The 20,327-nt window shown below is 45.7% G+C and overlaps 1 protein-coding gene across 6 annotated transcripts in view; it reads right to left on the bottom strand.

Annotated features, from left to right (window-relative positions):
- LOC121597924 (ankyrin repeat domain-containing protein 29) overlaps nucleotides 1–20,327 on the bottom strand; it is a 240,097-nt gene that overhangs the window by 178,034 nt on the left and 41,736 nt on the right. The gene's annotated exons all lie outside the window — the stretch shown is intronic.

The following is a 20,327-nucleotide window of genomic DNA, read 5'->3' on the forward strand; positions in this document are numbered from 1 at the left end:
AAATTTTCTATTGTCCCCATGGAAAGTAATACAAAATTAATGATAATATTTTCTCCGACTTTTTATCAATTTTAATATCTGTCACTCGCGGTAAACCGTTTATAAAACCGGCAAACAATATAGTTACTGGTTACACGATATAACCAAACACATCTTCTAAATATTCCAAACGCAAACTACGACGGGCATGACATTCTAACCCACAATTCAACTAATACAAGCTCATCGAACACTAAAAACAGAACAACAATATCATCACAACGACATCACACACATTATTGCCCGTCATACAGTGAATCTTTGAAACGCACTGAAAAGGATTCGCATTCATCCCCATTTTCCAACATCGCTGCTCTTCAATCACTGGTTCACGCGAAAAAAAAAAAACGCGACCTTAAAAAGGCATCCCCGGCTTCGGAATCTCATTACCGGTGTGGCGGCGCCCACCATCAGCTCTCATCAAACATTGTTCATTTCGATGGCATCATTAATACGACACGCCAGGCGGTGGCAGCGACTCATGTGACAGCAAGAAAGCATATTAAAACATCACCGTCACAAACACCTCCCCTTCGGGAAAGGTGTCGGGGCGTACAGGAAAAGAGAAAAAAAAAGAAAACACAGCCGCAGAGCAGCGAACAAAAAAAACACACATAACATAGCACAACATGGTTGCCATCAAATTATAAACCCGCTCAAACAAACGTCATATCAAAGAGCGACACCTCAGCAGCAGCAGCAGGACTAAAATCGGGGCCATCATAATGATGAGGTGCAAATTCTGCGCGCGTGTGTGTGATGAAAGTGGCATTGTTTTACGTTTCAATTCCCGGGCGCCACACACGACGGTGGTGGCGGTGGCTGCTGCTGCTGCTGCTGCTGCTGCTACTACTTCACACAAGCCCTGTCACCGTCACACAATAAGCCCTGCAAGCGCGTCCTACACACACACCCATTCAGTCGTACGCACTTCAATCAATCATCATTATTCACGCACGCACTCTCGCGCGCGACAGGACCGAGAGATCAGATCGGAGCAGTGACGACTCCATCCCACCGGCCATAACACCCCGGCAGGCGATGCAACCGTCCCTATCCGCAAGGTATGTGTGTCCGTAGGATATTCCCGGGTGCAACGGGAATTATTACGAAACTTCACGGAGTTCACCTCCACACAGCGTCCGTGGTTCGCGTCCGAGCAACTCGATATTGCTGCGATATCCTGGGACAAGCCAACGATGTCGCACATGCTGGTGTCTTATTTCCACTATCCGCCGCTCGGGCTGAACACACATACAGTTGAAGTGGGGAGCATTGCAGAATGCATTTTTCCCTTTACTCCACCCAAAAGGTTTCTGCGCTGCGCTGTTCCAATTTACAACTCACTTCTCCCGTCGTCACTCGATTCTAATTCCATTCCATTGCGTGTAGGACATTCCCCCCCTCCTCCCCCTGCACAAAAATGCATCAATGCCACACCATGCACACGTGCATGTGCGCGTATGTGTGTGTGTGTCTTATTGCTGGTGCAGCTGTTAATTTTAACACTTCCCCCAAAGTGAAGCCTTTCACACATTTCCTGTCGTTCGATTGCTGGGGTACAACATACACATACATGGGCGACGAGCGGGAGAGAGAGGGAAGCGAGTGATGATAATTATTTTTTTCTTCCTCTTCCTGCCCGTCTCCATCACTCATAAATCTGTCCATCCGTTTCGCTTTGTCATTCATCTCAACTGCTGCGCGTGAGGGCCATCAGATCCTTCTTCCCAGGGAATCCTTAAAGCAATCACATTTTCATCACCTTCATTTTTTTCCATCCGGTTTTTTTTTTCATTTTTTTGTCGTTCCTTCATATGTCCTTGCGTGTGTATGCATGTGTGTGCAGTTTTTTCCTTTCATTTCAATTTTTCCTACGCAGACCAGGCGCAACCCGAGGCGTGTACGCACTGAAACGGTAACGCGTGCTGAGGTACTGCTGCTACGCACAAAAGGGCGACCCCCCATCGGGACAGGCGAGATTTTCTGCGCACAATTTTCGCACACACACACACACACATACACACTCCAGTATGGTCGTAATAATAGTTTTGAGACGCTGGAGTACGTCTCTGTTTGGAAGAAGGTGCAAGAAGCAAAGAAGGAAGCCTTTTCTTTACGAAAGCCTCTAAAGCGAACCCATATATACACATCCAACCGCGTGCACACATCCTTACCGGGGCGTAAAAGATCGAGTGTCGAAAGAATGGGAGAATTTCACAACCACCCCTCCCCCTCTCCAACGTACGCAAATGCGTGTAGGGAACGCATTAAGACTCGGTAGGACTTTTTTTTTCATTTCCCCCATTAACGCCTTAACCCACACGGCGGGAAGAAAATGCAGCAGCAGCAGCAGCAGTCCCTCGGTGCAGTTGTGGCTTCGCACAGGCCCCGGTGCGTAATGTGCGTAAGTACGATTGCATTTCTTTTGTTTCTGCCAACAACAAGGTACAGCAAGCAAAGTATAAAACCCAATCCTTACACTCTCCGCCTACCCCCTCCGTGCTGCATTTGTTCAGGCTTATCCCCCACTTTCCTTGTGTACCACACTGGAGGGTGGTAATTTTATTTCTTAAACCCTGTACAGAGCACACAAGACGTCTACCCTGGTGCCGAGTCGTTGAGTTGTTGAGAGTTGTGCCCTGGTTGCGTGGAAGGTAAAGAATGGTTAAATTATAGCCAACCACTTGAACGACAACCACACTAATCCGTCTGCCTTTTTTTTTCGCTTTGCAGTTGCAGTTGTGTGGCATTTAATTACCACTTGTCAATTAATAGTTCCCTCCCCCAGGAGAAGGAGATGCTGGAAAGGACAATCCGGTAAAGGATTGGTTTCAATATCGTTGGCAAAGTTTGTCACAGTTTTGTTTTTGCCTTTTTGAATAACAATTTAACTTAAAAATGTTTCAATTAGAGTAAAATTAACTTTTACATTTAACAACAAGGTACACCAAGGTTTTGACCATCGTGTGCGTTTACATTTTATGTATGAATTGTACGCTTAACCTTTTTACAGACAAAGAATTCTCACTACGATATGAAAACAAGAGTATTTACTTGCAGTCGTTGCCACCAAAGGCATCAATTGTTGGCTCTAAGGCATCAATTTTTGACAGTGCGCGTCAATGCTTGCCTCTAAAGCATACATTTTTGGCAGTACGCTTCAATTGCTGACTCTAATGCACCTATTTTTGTCTGTAAGTTTTGAAAATGTTTGACTCGTGTAGAAATCATGACAATTTTGCAAGATATTTGAGCAGATTTTTGACAATTGTAATTATAAATCATGTTGTCATATAACCGTGTAACTGGATTTTTGGATTTTTTCCATATAACCGTGTAAATTTTGGATTTTTTTTTTGCGAATAAAACAATGCAATTTATGAAATTCTAATGCAATTTTTACACCTGAAAATACATACCATCTTCTTTTACTCCATTAAAACTTCCAAAATTTACATAACAATTTTTACATTTTAAATTCTATCAATGGGGGCCTTCACGATTCTAGTTAGTTTTTTGTATGGAGTTTGACAGTTGGAGGCTGAAATCATGTAAACACTCAATACAAAACCACACATAAAACTAGCCTGCAATTTTCAGTCTAGATTATTCTAGCCTCAAAGCTAGAATTAGGTTCGAGTACCTGCTCGAAAACACGGTGTTGTTTACATTTATCCCAAGCTGCATTAAAAAGATCACGTGGTGGAATCTAGTATCAAAGTGTTTGTAGTCCAGGTGGTCTCATAGCATTTTTTTATAACCAATTTTGAACATCACTTTTTGACTGAACGAGTGAAAACTTTTGCTCAAACAAGCTTTCCGGAGGCTTTACGAATACACAAAACACTCTTAAAATCTTAATTCAGAAACAGAAGCGATAAAAATCAGCCTTCTAAATTCATACAACTTGGGATAAGCCCACCTTTATATTATACTCACACTCTTACACACACTTTATTCTATACAATGCAAACAGCTGAGAGGCTGAAATTTCAGCCTACGAACTTCAAACGGAAAAGGGTCCAATGGTATTTAAACTACTTAAGTTAATTTTAATAATTTTGGAACACACAGCTTGGAATATTGTAAATAAAGCAATTGACTCACAGTCAGAACTTGATGCCTTAGAGCCAAACTTATGACACGCTGTCAACAATTGGTGCCTTCGAGACATAAATAGGTGAGTTAAAGTCAAAATTTAGCGATAACGGCTGTTAAAGGCATAGATCTAAACATTGGAAAATATAGCAATACAAACCAGTATTTTAGTTGACAATTTTGCTAAAGTAAATGCTCTAAACACAATACATAAACCACAATTTCACAACAAGAATTACGGTTTTTGAATTGAACTAAGTTATAAACGTTTGCATTTAAAAAATGGATTTTTTTCGGCTGGCTGTAGAAAAAAATCGAGGATTATATCGCCAACTTTGCAACAACATCCCTAGAACGGTAATTATTTAAGCTTACTTGCAACAATACATCTACGACCTTGCGAGCAGCCTGACGTTAGTTGTCGGATATGTTCGCCATGGGGGAGAAAGACATGCTTGCAGGCATATTTAAAGATCTAGCTTTGATTTTTCTCAATTTCTACTTAGTTTTTGTATACTTTGACTAGAAGTAGAACTTTTCAATCATGTTGGTTCAGAAATATATCGAAATTTAATTCAAACATTCGCCTAAAATGATCGCACTGATTATCGGTGCAATTGCTTGCCGCTGCCAAGCCAGTGGACGCGATTTCTGCTGCGTGATATGTTTGTGCATTTACCTCAGGTACTATGTCACTCTTTGGCCGGTTGCATCGACCTCCCAGCCAAGCTAACGCAGCCACATATCTCTCGGGCTTTATTATTCAGCTTTCTTTGGAACCATCGTTCAGGATCGTCGTCCTTTCGAAACTGGGCTTTCTTGCGATGGCCTGATTATTATCGAATAGTGTCAAAATGTTGTAGATGCCGCAACAGGCTTATACGACGTCCACAAAGTACCGCAAAGAGTCCGTTTTAGACGATACGGTTTACCGTTCTTTGATCGCGCACGCTTCTAAACCATGTTGGCTTTACTTGTTTGGCCGTCACGGCTAGAGTTCGACTGATACAGGTGTCAAATGTTGTGCAGGTGAAGATAAACCCATGAACAATCGCAAATGTTTGTCCATTTTTAAATGCAAACGTTACTCTTTATACATATATATTTTTTATTTTTAGAACATTCAACTGTTTAATACATGAAGGAGATATATTGAGCAAACCAAATAACAAATTCATTTCTGCTTCAATAATAGTTTATCGATCAATCAATTCAAAGTTTGAAAAAGCTTTTATCTACCACTTTTTTCTTTTTCACGTTAATTCCTTTCAACTTCTATAGCAAATATTAAGAGCATTAAAAGTAAAAAGGCGCATTAAAAATACCACCTACAACAATAAAATGATAATGGTTTTTAAAAAATCTACTCTTTAACGATACACTCTTTTTTGCACCACTTTGTGGTTGATACTGTTTTCCCAGTCCCAACCAAACCTATCTAACATACAATGCTTTAAGCACCGCCGCAACACGGGAAGCACTAAAATGGCCAGCGTACAACAATTGGATTTTTAAATAAAGTTCACATTTTAATCACGCACCGGGCATTCTCTCTCGCTTCCCACCATTACAAACCGCTCCATATAAAAAGCCATATATAATCCATAATGCTTCCACACTCTCCCATCGGGGATCCCCATTCTGGCTCTGGGGACTAAAAAATAACCTAAACAATCAATTCATTAATTGGAACTAAAGCAACCAATAACAACAGTTCATCCGTTCACCGCTAACAACAATCACACATAATACCTAGGCCCAGGCAGCTCATGATCGTGTTGTTGCCCTGCTGCTGCTGCTACTACTCTTTATCACCGCACATTTCTTATACGCATGGCCAGCGCACTACAATAACGCACTCGAAATGCATAACACCCACACACACACACACACACACACACACACACACACACACACACACACACACACACCCGCACGTGAGCGTACGTGATCAGTAATCCTGCAAATTAATATGTTTGGATTACACATCACTCGTTCGGCGGCATAATGGCGGCACATACACAGATCGAAAAGGCGGCAGCAGCAGCAGTAGGGTTGGTCGGTTGTAGGCAGGATATGTGATTGATAATCTGACCTGACCACACCAGCGGATTAAGGTTGAATACATTATTTTCGCGCGCGTGAGGGAAAAAAGTACACACACATACAACCCCACAATCACGCTAACATTTGACAAGTGAGCGTGTGTTTGGAACGGAAAAAGGGGATGAGGAAGGAAAAAAATAATAATCATAAATTTCACCCAGCTACCGAAACCGGCGGTTGGCCGCATAATTACAAACCAAAACCACTTACATTGGGTTGACGCGGAGTCGCATTTTTATGACAGTTTTTTTTTTAATATATGTTATAATCGGATCGGGAGCATTAGTCAAACGGCTGGAAATATGACGTCAATAATCGAACACAGGCGGTATATTCTGTTTTTGATGCGTTTGAGTAGAACCGCCATGAGTAGAATCGAATGATCGAACATTGATTCAATTATTGCGATAAAAATATGTACCAAAACTCTTTCGTTTCAGGGATGAAACGGAAGTAAAGTATGAAAAAAACACAAGCAACCAGCATGCAGCCGCTCAAATTATGAAATAAGAAAGATACTGAATGTATGGTTACTTTCGTTGAAAATAAGAAAAAATGTCCCTTACCCAGAAGAACCGAGCAAAGTTTATCCATTCGAGATTACGGCCACCACACCATACCATCACAAGTTCGCGGCGCAAATGCTTCGATAGGTAAATGTTCGGAATTGAATTGAGTGTAAGATTTTGAAACCGGACACCACGAGGCTGGATGCACAAAAAAGCCAAAGAAAAAAAATTGCTTCCAGTTGGACTTTGGAAACAATTGGAAAGTACATTGAAACCAAGTCGGACCCTGTCGTATGCTGCCCTCCTTTCGAGAGACGCCCAGGTGACAAAATCCTTTTTTGGTGAAATGCAAAAAGGATCAAATTCAAGCTTGAAACTCGTATTTTGCATTGCAGGTTGCATACTGTTAAGCGCTTAAATTGGCTTATTTGAAGCTCGTTAGCGTGTCCCTTTAACAGGCTCTTTTAAGGCGAACTATGCTATGGGCCAATGGGTTGCGCGATCGCTCCAGCAGCTCTTCTCGTTTCGAACCATTTTTTCCAGGAAAAATCACTGACAACTTTTCTCTCGGAACTGTGCGGAATCAATCGTACCGAGGGCTGTAAGTCTCTGGAAAACTAAAAACTTCCTCCTTCTCGTCCCACACTCACACACCGATCGTTCGTGTGCTACAATCCATAAGCGTCAAGCCCATCAGAGGGCAATGCATTTAGAAATGGAAAAGCTCGTACCGTACCAGGGTAAACCATCTTATAGTGCTAACCTTCCAGCCCTAACCAACACTTTGCAATCCACCCTGAAGCCTAACAAACCACCAGAGTAAGCGTTTCGAGAGTGCAACACGAGAGCTACTACACTATTTGCAACATCGCCCAGTCCAGCAGCAACGAGCACGGTCAGTAGAACGGGCTCAAGTCCACGACTTTTCACCCTATCGTGCCCTTCCTCCTGCCATTTTTTTTTTTTTTGCAAGACCGTTTTTCTCAAGTCCTTCCCAGACCGGACAAAGAACAATGCAGCGTAACACGTGCGTGTTGTTGCCTTGTTGCAACGGGCAAAGGTCATGCCAATGATGGGGAAGTTTTGCTTCAAAACTCTGCCCTCGACATGCACCGTAAGAGCCGGGTTCGGGGCGCAAACAATCGGGCTGCTGCACGATGCCCTGAAACCTTAATGAAAAGCAACGTAACCCTTCCCGCAGGGGTACACACTTCACACAGCGAATTAATAGTTTACCAAGCAAGAAAAAAAAACGCGCAGAAATATTTCCATCCACACGCCAGCTTGCCACAGCTGGACTTCTGAGCTGCAATACTCTGTTTATTAAGAGCAATACAACAGAGAAAATAACAGAAAATGGAAGCAACAAACGGCTCCGAAAAAGCAGCGACGCTGCATCCTGCACAAATGCAACAAATTTATGATTTCCTTCACTGAATGCAGCGTTGGCTGACTGAAGTGCATCCACTCAATCGCTGCCCAACTCGCAAAGTTAATCCATCCCAAATGTGCACACAACAAAAAAGGTCTCTCCTTTCGTCGTCACACATACACAATACGCATAAACTCTGCTAAAGCTGGACGCACATTTTCGCACCATACAATTTTCACACTCACCCTGCCGAAAAAAAATGGGCTGCTTGAGCAACTGCAACTGCATACAGCGCAATGCTTCTTCCCACTGTGACACGCAACAAAGAACCACGACACGGCCCTGTCGAATAGGCGTAAAAGTTATCCTTATTAGGTCGTTGAACCTCAACACACCAGGAGTTTGCATAAAATGTGGCATCCCCTTGTTGTCGTTTGTGACAACGGTGACACCACACGCACCACACTTCGGTCGCTCTTCACTACTCGCACGCTCAAAACACCACAGCGGATGCAGTCTAACGAGGTGCATCAGCAAACTGCACATATCCTGCTGCCTGTGCGGGTTGGTGTTTGCGTGTAATTGCAAACCTGTGCACAAAACGAAGCACTTCCGGGTGTCGACGCCCTCTGGCGAAGGGTGTGTGAGACACGGTGGCCGCATCGATTCGCAGCAAGTGCAATCAAAAGATTTCGTAAAGCTGTAGTTTGATGATCGAGTTAAGGTGTAAAATTCAATATGCAAGTGAGAGCAATTTTCAGTATAAATCTACAAGAGGGACCCTTTCCGTTTTAAGTTCGTAGGCTGACATTTCAGCCTGTCAGCTGTTTGCATTTTATAGCAGTTTTCGAGCAGCTATCTAAGTGGGTATAATATACAGGTGGGCTTATCCCAAGTTGTATGAATTTAGAAGGCTGATTTTTATCGCTTCTGTTTCTGAATTAAGATTTTAAGAGTGTTTTGTGTATTCGTAAAGCCTCCAGAAAGCTTGTTTGAGCAAAAGTTTTCACACGATCTCTTGAACGCACTTTGGGATAAATGTAGACACCACCTATTTGCTATTTTTCGAGCAGGTACTCGAACCTAATTCTAGCTTTGAGGCTAGAATAATCTAGACAGAAAATTGCAGGCTAGTTTTATGTGTGGTTTTGTATTGAGTGTTTACATGATTTAAGCCTCCAACTGTCAAACTCCATACAAAAACCTGACTTGAATAGTGAAGGGCCCCAGAGTTAGAGTATTACAGCTGCTCATGTTTTATGATTCCTTAAACTTCTCTCTTAGTGATTAAATCAGCGCACATCATAACATTTTAATTATTTCTTTCGAACGCGATATCTTGCTGGTTAACAGCGAACACACCATTAGCATTAGTTGCAAGAAAAAGACACACTCACACACATCTGAAATCGTCGTGACACTTGACAGATTCCAAGACGCGTCACACTTTGATGAAGCAAAATTTACATCCCAGAAAGCCCAGCAGAACAACCCCAAAGCGCCCTCCGAACACCGAGAAGAACTTCCTTTTATGTCTTACAGCACACACCACCGCTCACAGCTTCACACATAACGCCACTCCAGTAAAAACCAGCGCGACGGGGGAAGGGAAGGGCATGGTAAAAACACCCTTCCACGCAATGAGCATCATCAAATCACACGCATCAAATGAAAAAAAGGTACGCACCGTAGCGCATAATGCTCGGGCGCGCGATGGGCGCAAATGAGAATCACCTTGTTCTTGAGGTTGGCTCCACTCCACTCTGCGCACGCAAAATTGAAAGAAATAAGACACGCACATACACAGACACACATACGGCCCCACAAACATTCCACCACAATAAACACGAGGGAGAGCGAGAACAAGCCAACGGATGGGGGTAGTGATGCATTTGACGGTGGGCGCGCCGCCATCGTTCACAACTCTTAATTCATGCAGACCGCCGACACAAAACGACGACGGCACCGAAACGGTGAAAAATCCTGGGCGGGAAAAGGAAACGCACACTTTCAAGGGTTTTCCCCGGTTTTTCATCCCCCCCCCCCCCCTTTCAACATCCAACTTGATAAGCTCGTTATCGGCGCGGAGGAAAAGTTTCGCGCTGGCACTTCAAAAAAGCTTACACCACACCCCGCGCTCTTGCTTTGATCGTGGCGGATATGGAGGTGTGCCGATTGGTACGGGAGAGACACCGGTTCTTATGGCGCCCTACCAGTCCTTCCCCTCTCTCTCACTTTTGCTCCACACTCATCCAGCAGGATAAAGACAAAACTGCACTCAAGGAAACGGATCCAGAAGGAAACTTTCAGCGCATGCCGGTTTCACGATTTGGCAGCAATAAAACCCGCGCGCGTTAGCCATCCTCCTTTTTATGCCAACCAAGCGAGTGTCGAGCGTTCTCTTGCTGGGGTGGAAATTGTCATGGTGATGGTTCGATAGGTTGTGCGTGTGTTCTACACTTTTTCCTCAAACTCACATCCCCCAAAGCTCAGGATTCTTCAACTGGAGCCAAAATTTGGGGTTATACCACGGAGCTATGCATGCGCAACACCGTCATACCACCCCCAATAACACTGGTGCCGCCGGTGTAGTAGGTCAGGTTTAATGGGGTTTTTGGGACAAATTCAATTGGCTCCGCTCATAATGAACCCGGAAATTGTTTGCGGAGCGGTTCGTAGCAAACGCCGTAACCCACACACACACACCCGGTTGGCAGATATTCTGGCAGGTGCAACTTGTTTGGGCCGAGATTATTCTATTAAAGAAGTGCATTTCCAGACAATCAGGTATACATTAGTGGAGCAATAAAGTGTGTGTAAAACATGCTAGAGACCCCTTTAAACAGGTTTACTAATTTTCCCTCAAACAGTAGTGGTTAGTACGAACTTCACTGTCTGTTGAGTACCAAGTGGAAGCAGTATCGCATTAAAAAGTAACGATTGTACTGCCATTTGCCTACATTTAGGTGCCATTTTTACACGTCATCAAGGAAAGGGACGCTACAAAACGCCCAAAGTCGAGCATTTGGCACCCGCAGCATTATCTTGTTAACGGTTTGCTTTACCTCTCTTAACAAGGCTGTCAAAGGGGGGGAAGAACACACACACACCCCCACGAGTCGACGAGCCCATTTTTTACGCACAACATGCCAACATACCAGGCTACCCCCAATACTTACTAATTCGCCTACATTAGCTCCCACAAGCGCCAGAGCTCGATTCATGTAAGGCATCCCTCCCCTCCCCTCCCCCCCCCCCCTGTTTATCCCGGGGCTTCCCTGGTTTGGGCCAGCAACCAGAAAGGAAGACAACAAAAGGGGTACCATAGCACCATTGGAACAACAGAACCCGTCCTCCTTCTTCCTCACCACCCACCGTTACTGTGTCTTGGCTGGCTGGCTCGACAACGTTTCCTCGAGTTCTGCACATCGATCCAGGCACGAGTGGCCCGCAACAAACGCTGGCTTTTCTTTGCCTTTCCACCTTTCCCTCTCTCTCTCTCTCCCTCTCTCTCTCCCTCTCTCTCTCTCTCCCTCTCTCTCTCTCTCTCTCTCTCTCTCTCTCTCCCTCTCTCTCTCTCCCTCTCTCTCTCTCTCTCTCTCTCTCTCTCTCTGATACGTTTTTCTCAACGTGCTGCATTACTTCTTTGTGTAGCTAGGGGCTCACCCAGCTCTCTGATACCTTGCAAACTCCAACTCCAGTGCCGATGTGCAACCCAAGAAACAGGGAAGTATGTGTAATACCCATATATCCCCATGGTAGAGTACAACATTACGAGGGTTATGCGTAGCCTACTGTACAAGAGCCTACATATCTCGGTGGTGCACATCTTTACCCTTAATGCGTGTGTGTGGGTGCGTTGAATGCAACTTCAGCAAAACGCGTTGATGTTTAACCGGCACAAGAAGGCACAAAGTTACGCAGGACGAAGAGCGCAACCCGTCGGTACGGTTACGCACTTACCTACGGCAACTTCCGGACCCGAGCGGGATGGTTTCGTAACGTCAAAACAGAGCCCGCCTGCTCCCTATCGTCCGTAGGGAGAGGTGCAATGTGGTGACACTCTGCCCCAACTCCACATATACCACACACAGCAACCTCCCGCCAAGTGTTGCTTCAAACACACACACACACACAAAGCAGCGACACGACTTCCAAAGGACACTGCTACTCCCTCCACACTCACATCGGAGATGTATGCCGAAGGTGAAGAGAGAGGACTGACAAGCGAATGTAGCTAAGGGGGAGGGGGTCTTGTTTCCTTAATTATTTTTTAAGATGCTCCCATTGAGCCCGATGGCACATAGCACATTCAAGTGTGAGCGGTGTTCAAGATTAAAATGAACGTCCGGGAACGCCGGGAACGCACCGACGATCTAGCCGGAAGGACTAAATGGAGAAAAAAAGCGAATGTGTGTGAGCTGGGGCAAAAGAAGGATCAGTTCCATATGAAAGGCATAAACACACACACACACACATGTGTGTGGCTGAAACGTACGCATCCATTCCACCCCGTTATGGTGTTTTATTATTGATGCAGAAAATCTGCAGGTGCATCGGGAATTCTTTTCAACGATGCGCAAAGAAAGAAACCCCTCGTTTGCTTATCCTTTTTGCCCCGTCCCCACGCCTCCACCGACAAGTTCTCCTCAAGAAAGCGGAGAGGGCACATACCAGCATAGCACGAAATGCACACCTGAGTCGATGCACCTTGTCTTACCGTCACTCGTAACGTAAATGAGCCGAGCCAGCGTGCCCAGCGACGCATAAAACCAGAAATGGTTGGAAAGCTGTCGCAAAGAAAAGCCTTCTTCTCAAACGCTCGACACTCTGAGCGGAGGAGGAGCTCGCAGAAAGCAGAAGGAGCATGCGAAGGAAAAATTTGCACCAGCTGCATCCAAGAACAAGCCCGGGTAAATCAAGATGCTCTGTGATTCAGCCCGGTCAGGTGGCTGCAGGACCTAAGCAAGACATCGTGCGTTCTTGTGTCGGTGGTAATTTTCTTTCCCGCAGCCAAGATGACACATAAAAGCAACCGTGGAAGAAAAAAGGAGAAGAAAAGTGATCCTTTCACCATGAATAATGCAGGGTCCGGGCTCAGGTCAACACCTGGAACAGAGGGGTTTGCTTCACCCTTGGGGCACACGTCATCGGGACGAGCGAGCGAAAGGCGGAAACATTGGAAAGAAATTAAGTTTAGATAAGATCTCGTGTGTATTTAGCTTTCTAGAAAGGTTTTTTTTTCTATACCCTGTGTAAAGCGCGTTGCGAAAATGGGCCATCGTCCGTCGCGTGCAGTCTAACCGGTGGGTAAGATGAGAGGGTCTCGAATTTAATGCTATACTAATTTATAACTCTGAAACATGGTTAATTCAACGCTCTTCTAAACACGACATAAAATAAACGCCTAAATGTATGCAATTCACAAGACAAAACGGTGCTTTTATGGTTTATTGTGGCAATTATCTCCTGTAATGATTTGCACGATAAGTTTTCCAATAGCAATAATATTATAAATCCAATTGAAAGCATGCATCAAAGCAATGAAAAATTAAACATTGTTTAGACCCTATCATTAGCTATTCCAAAGCGCCTGAAGGTATGTAAAATGATCATTAATTTGTGCTTTTATGATATATATCTTCTTTATTGCATACATTTAGGCGCTAGACATCGTAAATCTGAAGCCAGGGAGAAAAAATGACAATATTGAAGTAGATTCGAACTATGTTTTACATACTTTTAAAACATAAATATTTTAAAAGTTCCAAGAATTCATCGTTAACTACAACACCACGAGAAAACCAAATTAAGTTTTCTGACTTCTTACACTTTATGGAAAATTTAAAAAAAAGTGTAATAAAGCAAATATCTGTTCGTTCTACCCAAAAGTGGTAAACCACTTCACACACCGGAATCTAACCTCCTTCTCTCTCTCTCTCTCACCCTCCCAACCCAGAACAAAACTCAGACAACCGCTCTTCAACAACCAAGCCAAACCAACGGAGTGGTGGACTGGACAGCGCGGAGGTAAAACACAATTTCAAATAAACTCAACCACTCGTACACAATCCGCACAACCCACCCCCAAAACCGGAGAGAGAGCGTGTTGTTTGTTCCAATTATGCGAGATCGATTGCTCGAACTATTATTGTTGTCCCATGACCAAACAAACAAAAAAAAATAAACAGGAACGAATGACGCAAAAAAATACCCCTCTCATTCGCTCGTTTGATTTCGAAAGGATTTATTGTGATTTCTGACCGAAGCTGACCCCTCGCCACTGTGTGCCACTTCACACACACAGTTGCACTGTTGTGTGGTGTTGTTGTTGTTGTTGTTGCTTTTTTATGTTCCAAACTTCCTGCCTTCCCCCCGAAAACGGTGCCCTGTTGTTCTGCGACCAGCATACAGCAAACGGCGTGCACCTTTTCCGCTGAACCATAACACAAGGTGAGGAAGGGGAAGGATGGGAAGGGGAGAAAAAAAATCCAAACAAAAAAGAACGACCCTCCAACCACCCCAGTGGTAGGAGAATTGCAATAAATTCGATTTCCAGCTGATATGGTGAGGAAAAACCTCGATTGGAAAAACGCAAAAAGCAATGACCGCCACCATGCACAAACACACACAGGGTGGTGCATGTTCTTGCACTTCAAACCAAATGAATTCTACAATCAACTTCATTTCAGGACAAAAACAACACTCACTCACACAGCTTGCTTGCACCTTAGGAGGGCTTGCTACCAATGGTGAAAATAGCAGCGGCAGCAACGGCTTGCCCAGGTAGCAGCATACAACCACAGTCCGTGGCTGGAACCGCAGCTTCGAAAAATCAATCCCAACTTCCCCCGCACAGCACTGGGTTTTGCTTCCCACCCAGCCGCAGCAGCAGCATCAGCTCAAACCGTTCCATTACACACAAACACGGACGGAGCACGGAAGTGAAATGGTCCGAAAGAGAGTGCGAGAGAGGGAGTGAGTGCAGGAAGGTAAAGCGACAGGTGGTGGCAAGCAACAGGACTCCTCGTCCTCCTAGCCTCTACTCACCCTTCCCCCGCATCGAAAGGGAGGACGATATTTCAATAACTAAAATTAAAATGTCGTTTCCAGAGAGTTTGTCGGTTTTGCCTAGTTGATGTGTGTGTGTGAGTATGTGTACCACCATCGTCCTTGGCTGAAAAACTCTCATTCCAGAGCCACACACACACACACAGGTACACCCACATGTGTTGATGACGCTGTTGCGCCCGGTCTGTGCTGTGAACCTTCAGTCCCACCCGTCATGGTTTCCTTGCTTCGAATGGTCAAACTATTCCGTGGAGGTTAAAACCGAACCGACCCTTTCGAGACGGGGATGGGGGTGTGGCATGGGACGCACCAAAAGGAACTCACCCACCCACAACAACGGTCAGAGGAATGGAGGAACGGTAGCAGTATTTAGTTGGCGCCTGCATTTCTGCAACAGCAGCAGCAGCAGCAAGCCAACACATATTCAATACCTACACACACACGCACAGCCACCTGGGGTCTCTCCTCGAGCTATGTGTCACTTCCGGTGGTGTTTTGGGAGAGGGGGGGGGGGGAGCGGGGGCAACGGGGAGCTTGCACAAGGATGAAGTGTGGCTTACCGTTCGTGTTGGATGCCGTCCATCCATTTTCCCGTTGCCTCCGAACCGTTATCGAACCACCTCCATTTTGCGAACAAACAATTGCATACCATTCGGGCGCACAGTCAGCGGACGCGCACAGTGAGGTTTCGGGCAGACTGATTTTGTTACGATCAATCGCACCACACCACCACCACTCACTCCGTCCTTCCTCTGCCAAACCTTTCCCCAACATTTCGCATACTGCACCTGGCTCCTGGGAGGCTTTTCCGGGCCCCATTCACAGTGTGATGCCGCCCTTCCTCCCCCATCGGCTTTTCAAACTGTGCATCAATTGTTCCAAACACTGTACGTCCTTCGTCTCTCTCTCTCTCTATCTGTTATGTGTGCAAACGCAATTTCCCAATGAAGCATCCGATAACGCACAAATACACCAACACAGAAAGAGAGAGAGAGAGAAAGTGGAGTCCAGATTTCCTAATGCAGATAGAATTCAACGAAAAAGCCACCACCCTACTACCATGGCCCGCCTGTCCTGCGCTGTCAGCCAAGGACCTGCCCTGCCAGGGGCTCGGGCTAAACAATGAGGCCGATTTTCAACTAAATTAATAAATAATGCTCGACAAATACTCTTTGACCAGCACTAGCAGTAGGTAGTGTGAGCTGCCAGGGCCCTAGTTGGTGCCTAATAATGCACACGACTGACCGGCCGACCGACCGACCGGTGCACAGCAGCGCGGCCGAACAAACACACATAGTAGGCGCCCGTACCCGACGCCACTGCCTACTTCCCCCAGAGATTGAAAGCACTCTCGCTCGCCGGCTGCACTTTATTATGACGCTGCCAATGATATGCTGATTGTGATTGCGCCTTCAGCTTCACTGCAGCTCCACACCAGTCGACATGAACCGAGTGTGTGTGTGTGTGTGTGTGTGTCAATGATCCTGTGTGTTTACCATGTTTGTGGGAATGCACTTCAGCCACCAAACCAGGGCCACAGCAGAGCCGTGTGCGGTTTCGTATGTACACTTATCTCCATCTCGCACCCACTCCGAGCGGCCACCAAATCCTTAACCAAAAGCATCTTCTCGTTCAATCATTTTACGCCCGATAGACCCAGGCTTATCCCTGCGGCAGGGCAACATGGTAAAGAACAGTTCCTTAAAGGTCATGTCTACCTGTTGTCCGGTTGGATGATTGTCAACCCGCACACCAAACGACGAACCAGCACCGATGATATCGAACAAATAGATTGCACGAATTAAGTCATACGGCCAGGCTCGGAGCCTTTTTGTCTGCAAATACGGCCACAACCTATGCAACCTAGGCTGCCTCGCAACGCAATGCTTCGACAGAACAATTGATGCTGTGTGTGTGTGTGTACGTGGGTGGGACCAGTTTTCCAGAGACTGCCTTTCCAGCGCCACCGGCAACTGACCAGTATTTACAAACTATTATTATAATTGCCTGGTCGAAGTGAGTCCCCTCCCTTGTGCCAACGAGGGTTTTACATTTTATGCTGGCCAGTGCTTATTTGTTCAAACACGCGCCTCTCATTCCCAGTCTAACCCTAAAGCGTTCCCCTAACCGCCAGCTTTTCCCTTCACAAAAAAAACGATTAAAAACTCGCTCGCTATTTTCCGCAATAATGCAATGTCTGTAAATGTGCTGTCTTGTATTTCAGCTTCCGAAACTAAATCTAGGTTTCGTGCAATTAATTGCAGTTTGTAGCTGCTGCCCGCCCCCCGGAGGGCGAGACACAAGCGAAAAGTGCAACTTGTCGGGAAAAACTGAAATCCACCCACCGCCGGAAGGGAACCCTCGCTACCCACAACGCATAACGATTCCACCTCTGCCCCAAAAGGGCCCAAATGGTAGATGAATGTTCCAGGAGGAGTGTTGCGCGTTTTGCGAAACACATCAATCTCCTAGCTACAATTAATGAAGCAGAAACATGACGACGACGCCGGCGAGCAATTCAATGCAAAGCCTGTACACCACACCGCAAGCGGCGAACAGCTCCTCCGGCCTGTACGTGGTCCGCCACTCACCTAAACTGTACCTTAATTGAAATGAAACTAAACTATGCTGCTGCTGGTACAGAACTTTTTGTTTTGCAAAATTTCTACTCCAAAACAAAAAAGTACCGTTTCAAATAACCGCTACCGGGTGTTCTGAGTAGTTAGGGGAACAAGAGACAGGCAGTCACACACACACACACACACACACGCGCCTTGTGCTAATAGGTTTGCTGTCGGTACAGTTAACGTGTTTCACACAAAAACACACACACACACACAACCCAGCAAAAGGCTCATTTGATGGCGCCAGAATGACCTGGGTTCGCCTACTTTTTCCACAAACCCCGACTCCAACTAACGCGACCTGGGTGTGTTTTTGCGGTCAGCCCGAAAGTTTTGCATCATATTTCAACAATTTGTTTAATTATCAAAATAATTTCCTAACCAGAAAAGCCTCACACGTTTTCGTTCCCCTCCCATTTGGAGTTGGAGAATAGGGAGGTGTAGAAGGTTGACGGTTGGGAAAAATGGCACAAAACTAAACGCTTGTTCCAGAGCAAGCACTGTGCACACTCTCGGCGTGCTCGAAAGCACACCCATTTGCAGTCGATGGTGCATAATAAATTTGCTAAAAATTATGACACCGGCCTGCCACAGGGGGAGCATTGAACGTGGTAGTGTGCGTTGCTGTGCACTGACAGAGTACTTCTACAGTGTGTGTGCACAGCATATAAAAAAACTGGATAAATTTTCCATATTGAAAAATTAATGACTCAAAACGACATCACCCGGGGATGAGGGTAGGATAAAGCTAGGATGCATGCAACTGCATCGGTTTGAGTGTTTGAGGGCTCTACACACACCACACCTCACACAATTTAAACGCTAGCTTCAAAATCGAAATCCAAATAATGGTAGCCAGAAAGCTAGAGCACTGTGTCGGACTGTTTCCAGCTCTACGGCACGTTGTTTGTTTCCCAAAATTGTTCATCATGTCATAATCCTTTTTTTCACTCTTTTTGGATTGATTCGGGGCCGTTTCGGTAAGGGAAGAGGTACACATATATGTAGTTGAACTAATTTTTCCATCTGCTTGTTCTAGTGATGGGTGAAGTTGACAAAATACAGAGTCGACTCCGGAACTGGAAATCTAATGATTCTATCTAATGATTTCACTTTAGCATTATCTGGAGTCATCTGAAGTCATTCGTAGTCGGAGTCACCCGGTGTCAGAGTCATCCAGATTCCGAGTCGTCTGCAGTCCGAGTCGTCCGGAGTCGAAGTCATCCGGTGTCGTTCGGAGTCGCTCGGGGTCATCCTGAGATATCCAAAGTCATCCAGAGACGTCCAAATCGAAGTCATCCAGAGGCAGAGTCATCCGGAGTTGAAGTCATCCGAAGTTGGAAACATCCAGAGTAAGTGTCGGCCGGAATCAGACTCGAACGTAGTCGATCAGAGTCGGCTGGAGTCGACGGAAGTCGGGGTGTCGATCAGATGACTCCGGATGACTCCGGATGACTCCGGATGACTCCGGATGGCTCTGGATGACTCAGACTCCAACTCTAGCCGACTTTAGCCGACTCTGGACGACTCTGGTTTACTCTGCACGACTCTGAACGACTTTGAACGACTCCGAACGACTCTAAACGACTCTGGACGACTCTGGACGACTCTGGACGACTCTGGACGACTCTGGACGACTCTGGACGACTCTGGACGACTCTGGACGACTCTGGACGACTCTGGACGACTCTGGACGACTCTGGACGACTCTGGACGACTCTTGACGACTCTGGACGACTCTGGACGACTCTGGACGACTCTGGACGACTCTGGGAGACTCTGGATGACTCCGGACGACTCTGGACGACTCTGGGAGACTCTGGATGACTCCGGACGACTATGGACGACTCTGGATGACTCTGTACGCTTCTCGACGACTCTGGACGACTCTGGACAATTCTAACTTCAGCTGTAATTAGTGGTTCAGATTTTGCCAGAGTCCGATTCCGATTGAACTAACAATAACCGAATTCGGATCGAAGTAGTATGTGCTCACTAGAGAGCACATCACTAGGTCGTTCCCTCTCACCCGGTATATCTAAAATTATAAAAACAAATCCATTTAATTTGTACCGTACTGCTCTCATCATTAGGAGGTTTTGGGGTCGGGGGAGTTGGAGTTTGTGGGACAGTTTCAACAACTAGCCTCCCCATCGTCCCGTTTACCCAATGCTGCATTCTGAACTTTCGCTTCACCCACGAACACAACATTGTTGCACCAAAAACCCCAAACCAAACCAGTATCCCTGTGTGTGCGTCACTGACTACTCGGTCACTAATAAATCTACCGAAAATCAATAGACAAACATTGGTTTAAAAGCGAGGGGGTAGCGGGGTTCTGCCACCCAACACGCACAGATGTGCGTGTGACACCTGCGCCCAGCATCAAGCATTAGTCTCGCGGCAAGCAAAAAAAAACTAAACCTCGGGGTGGCAAAAATAAACAAACACCAACAACGCGGAAACACAAAACCATTTCTAAACTGCAGTCGGCGGTGGTGGCGC

This window comes from Anopheles merus, chromosome 3R (genome assembly GCF_017562075.2).
Source record: "Anopheles merus strain MAF chromosome 3R, AmerM5.1, whole genome shotgun sequence".
Taxonomy (NCBI): Eukaryota; Metazoa; Arthropoda; class Insecta; order Diptera; family Culicidae; genus Anopheles; species Anopheles merus.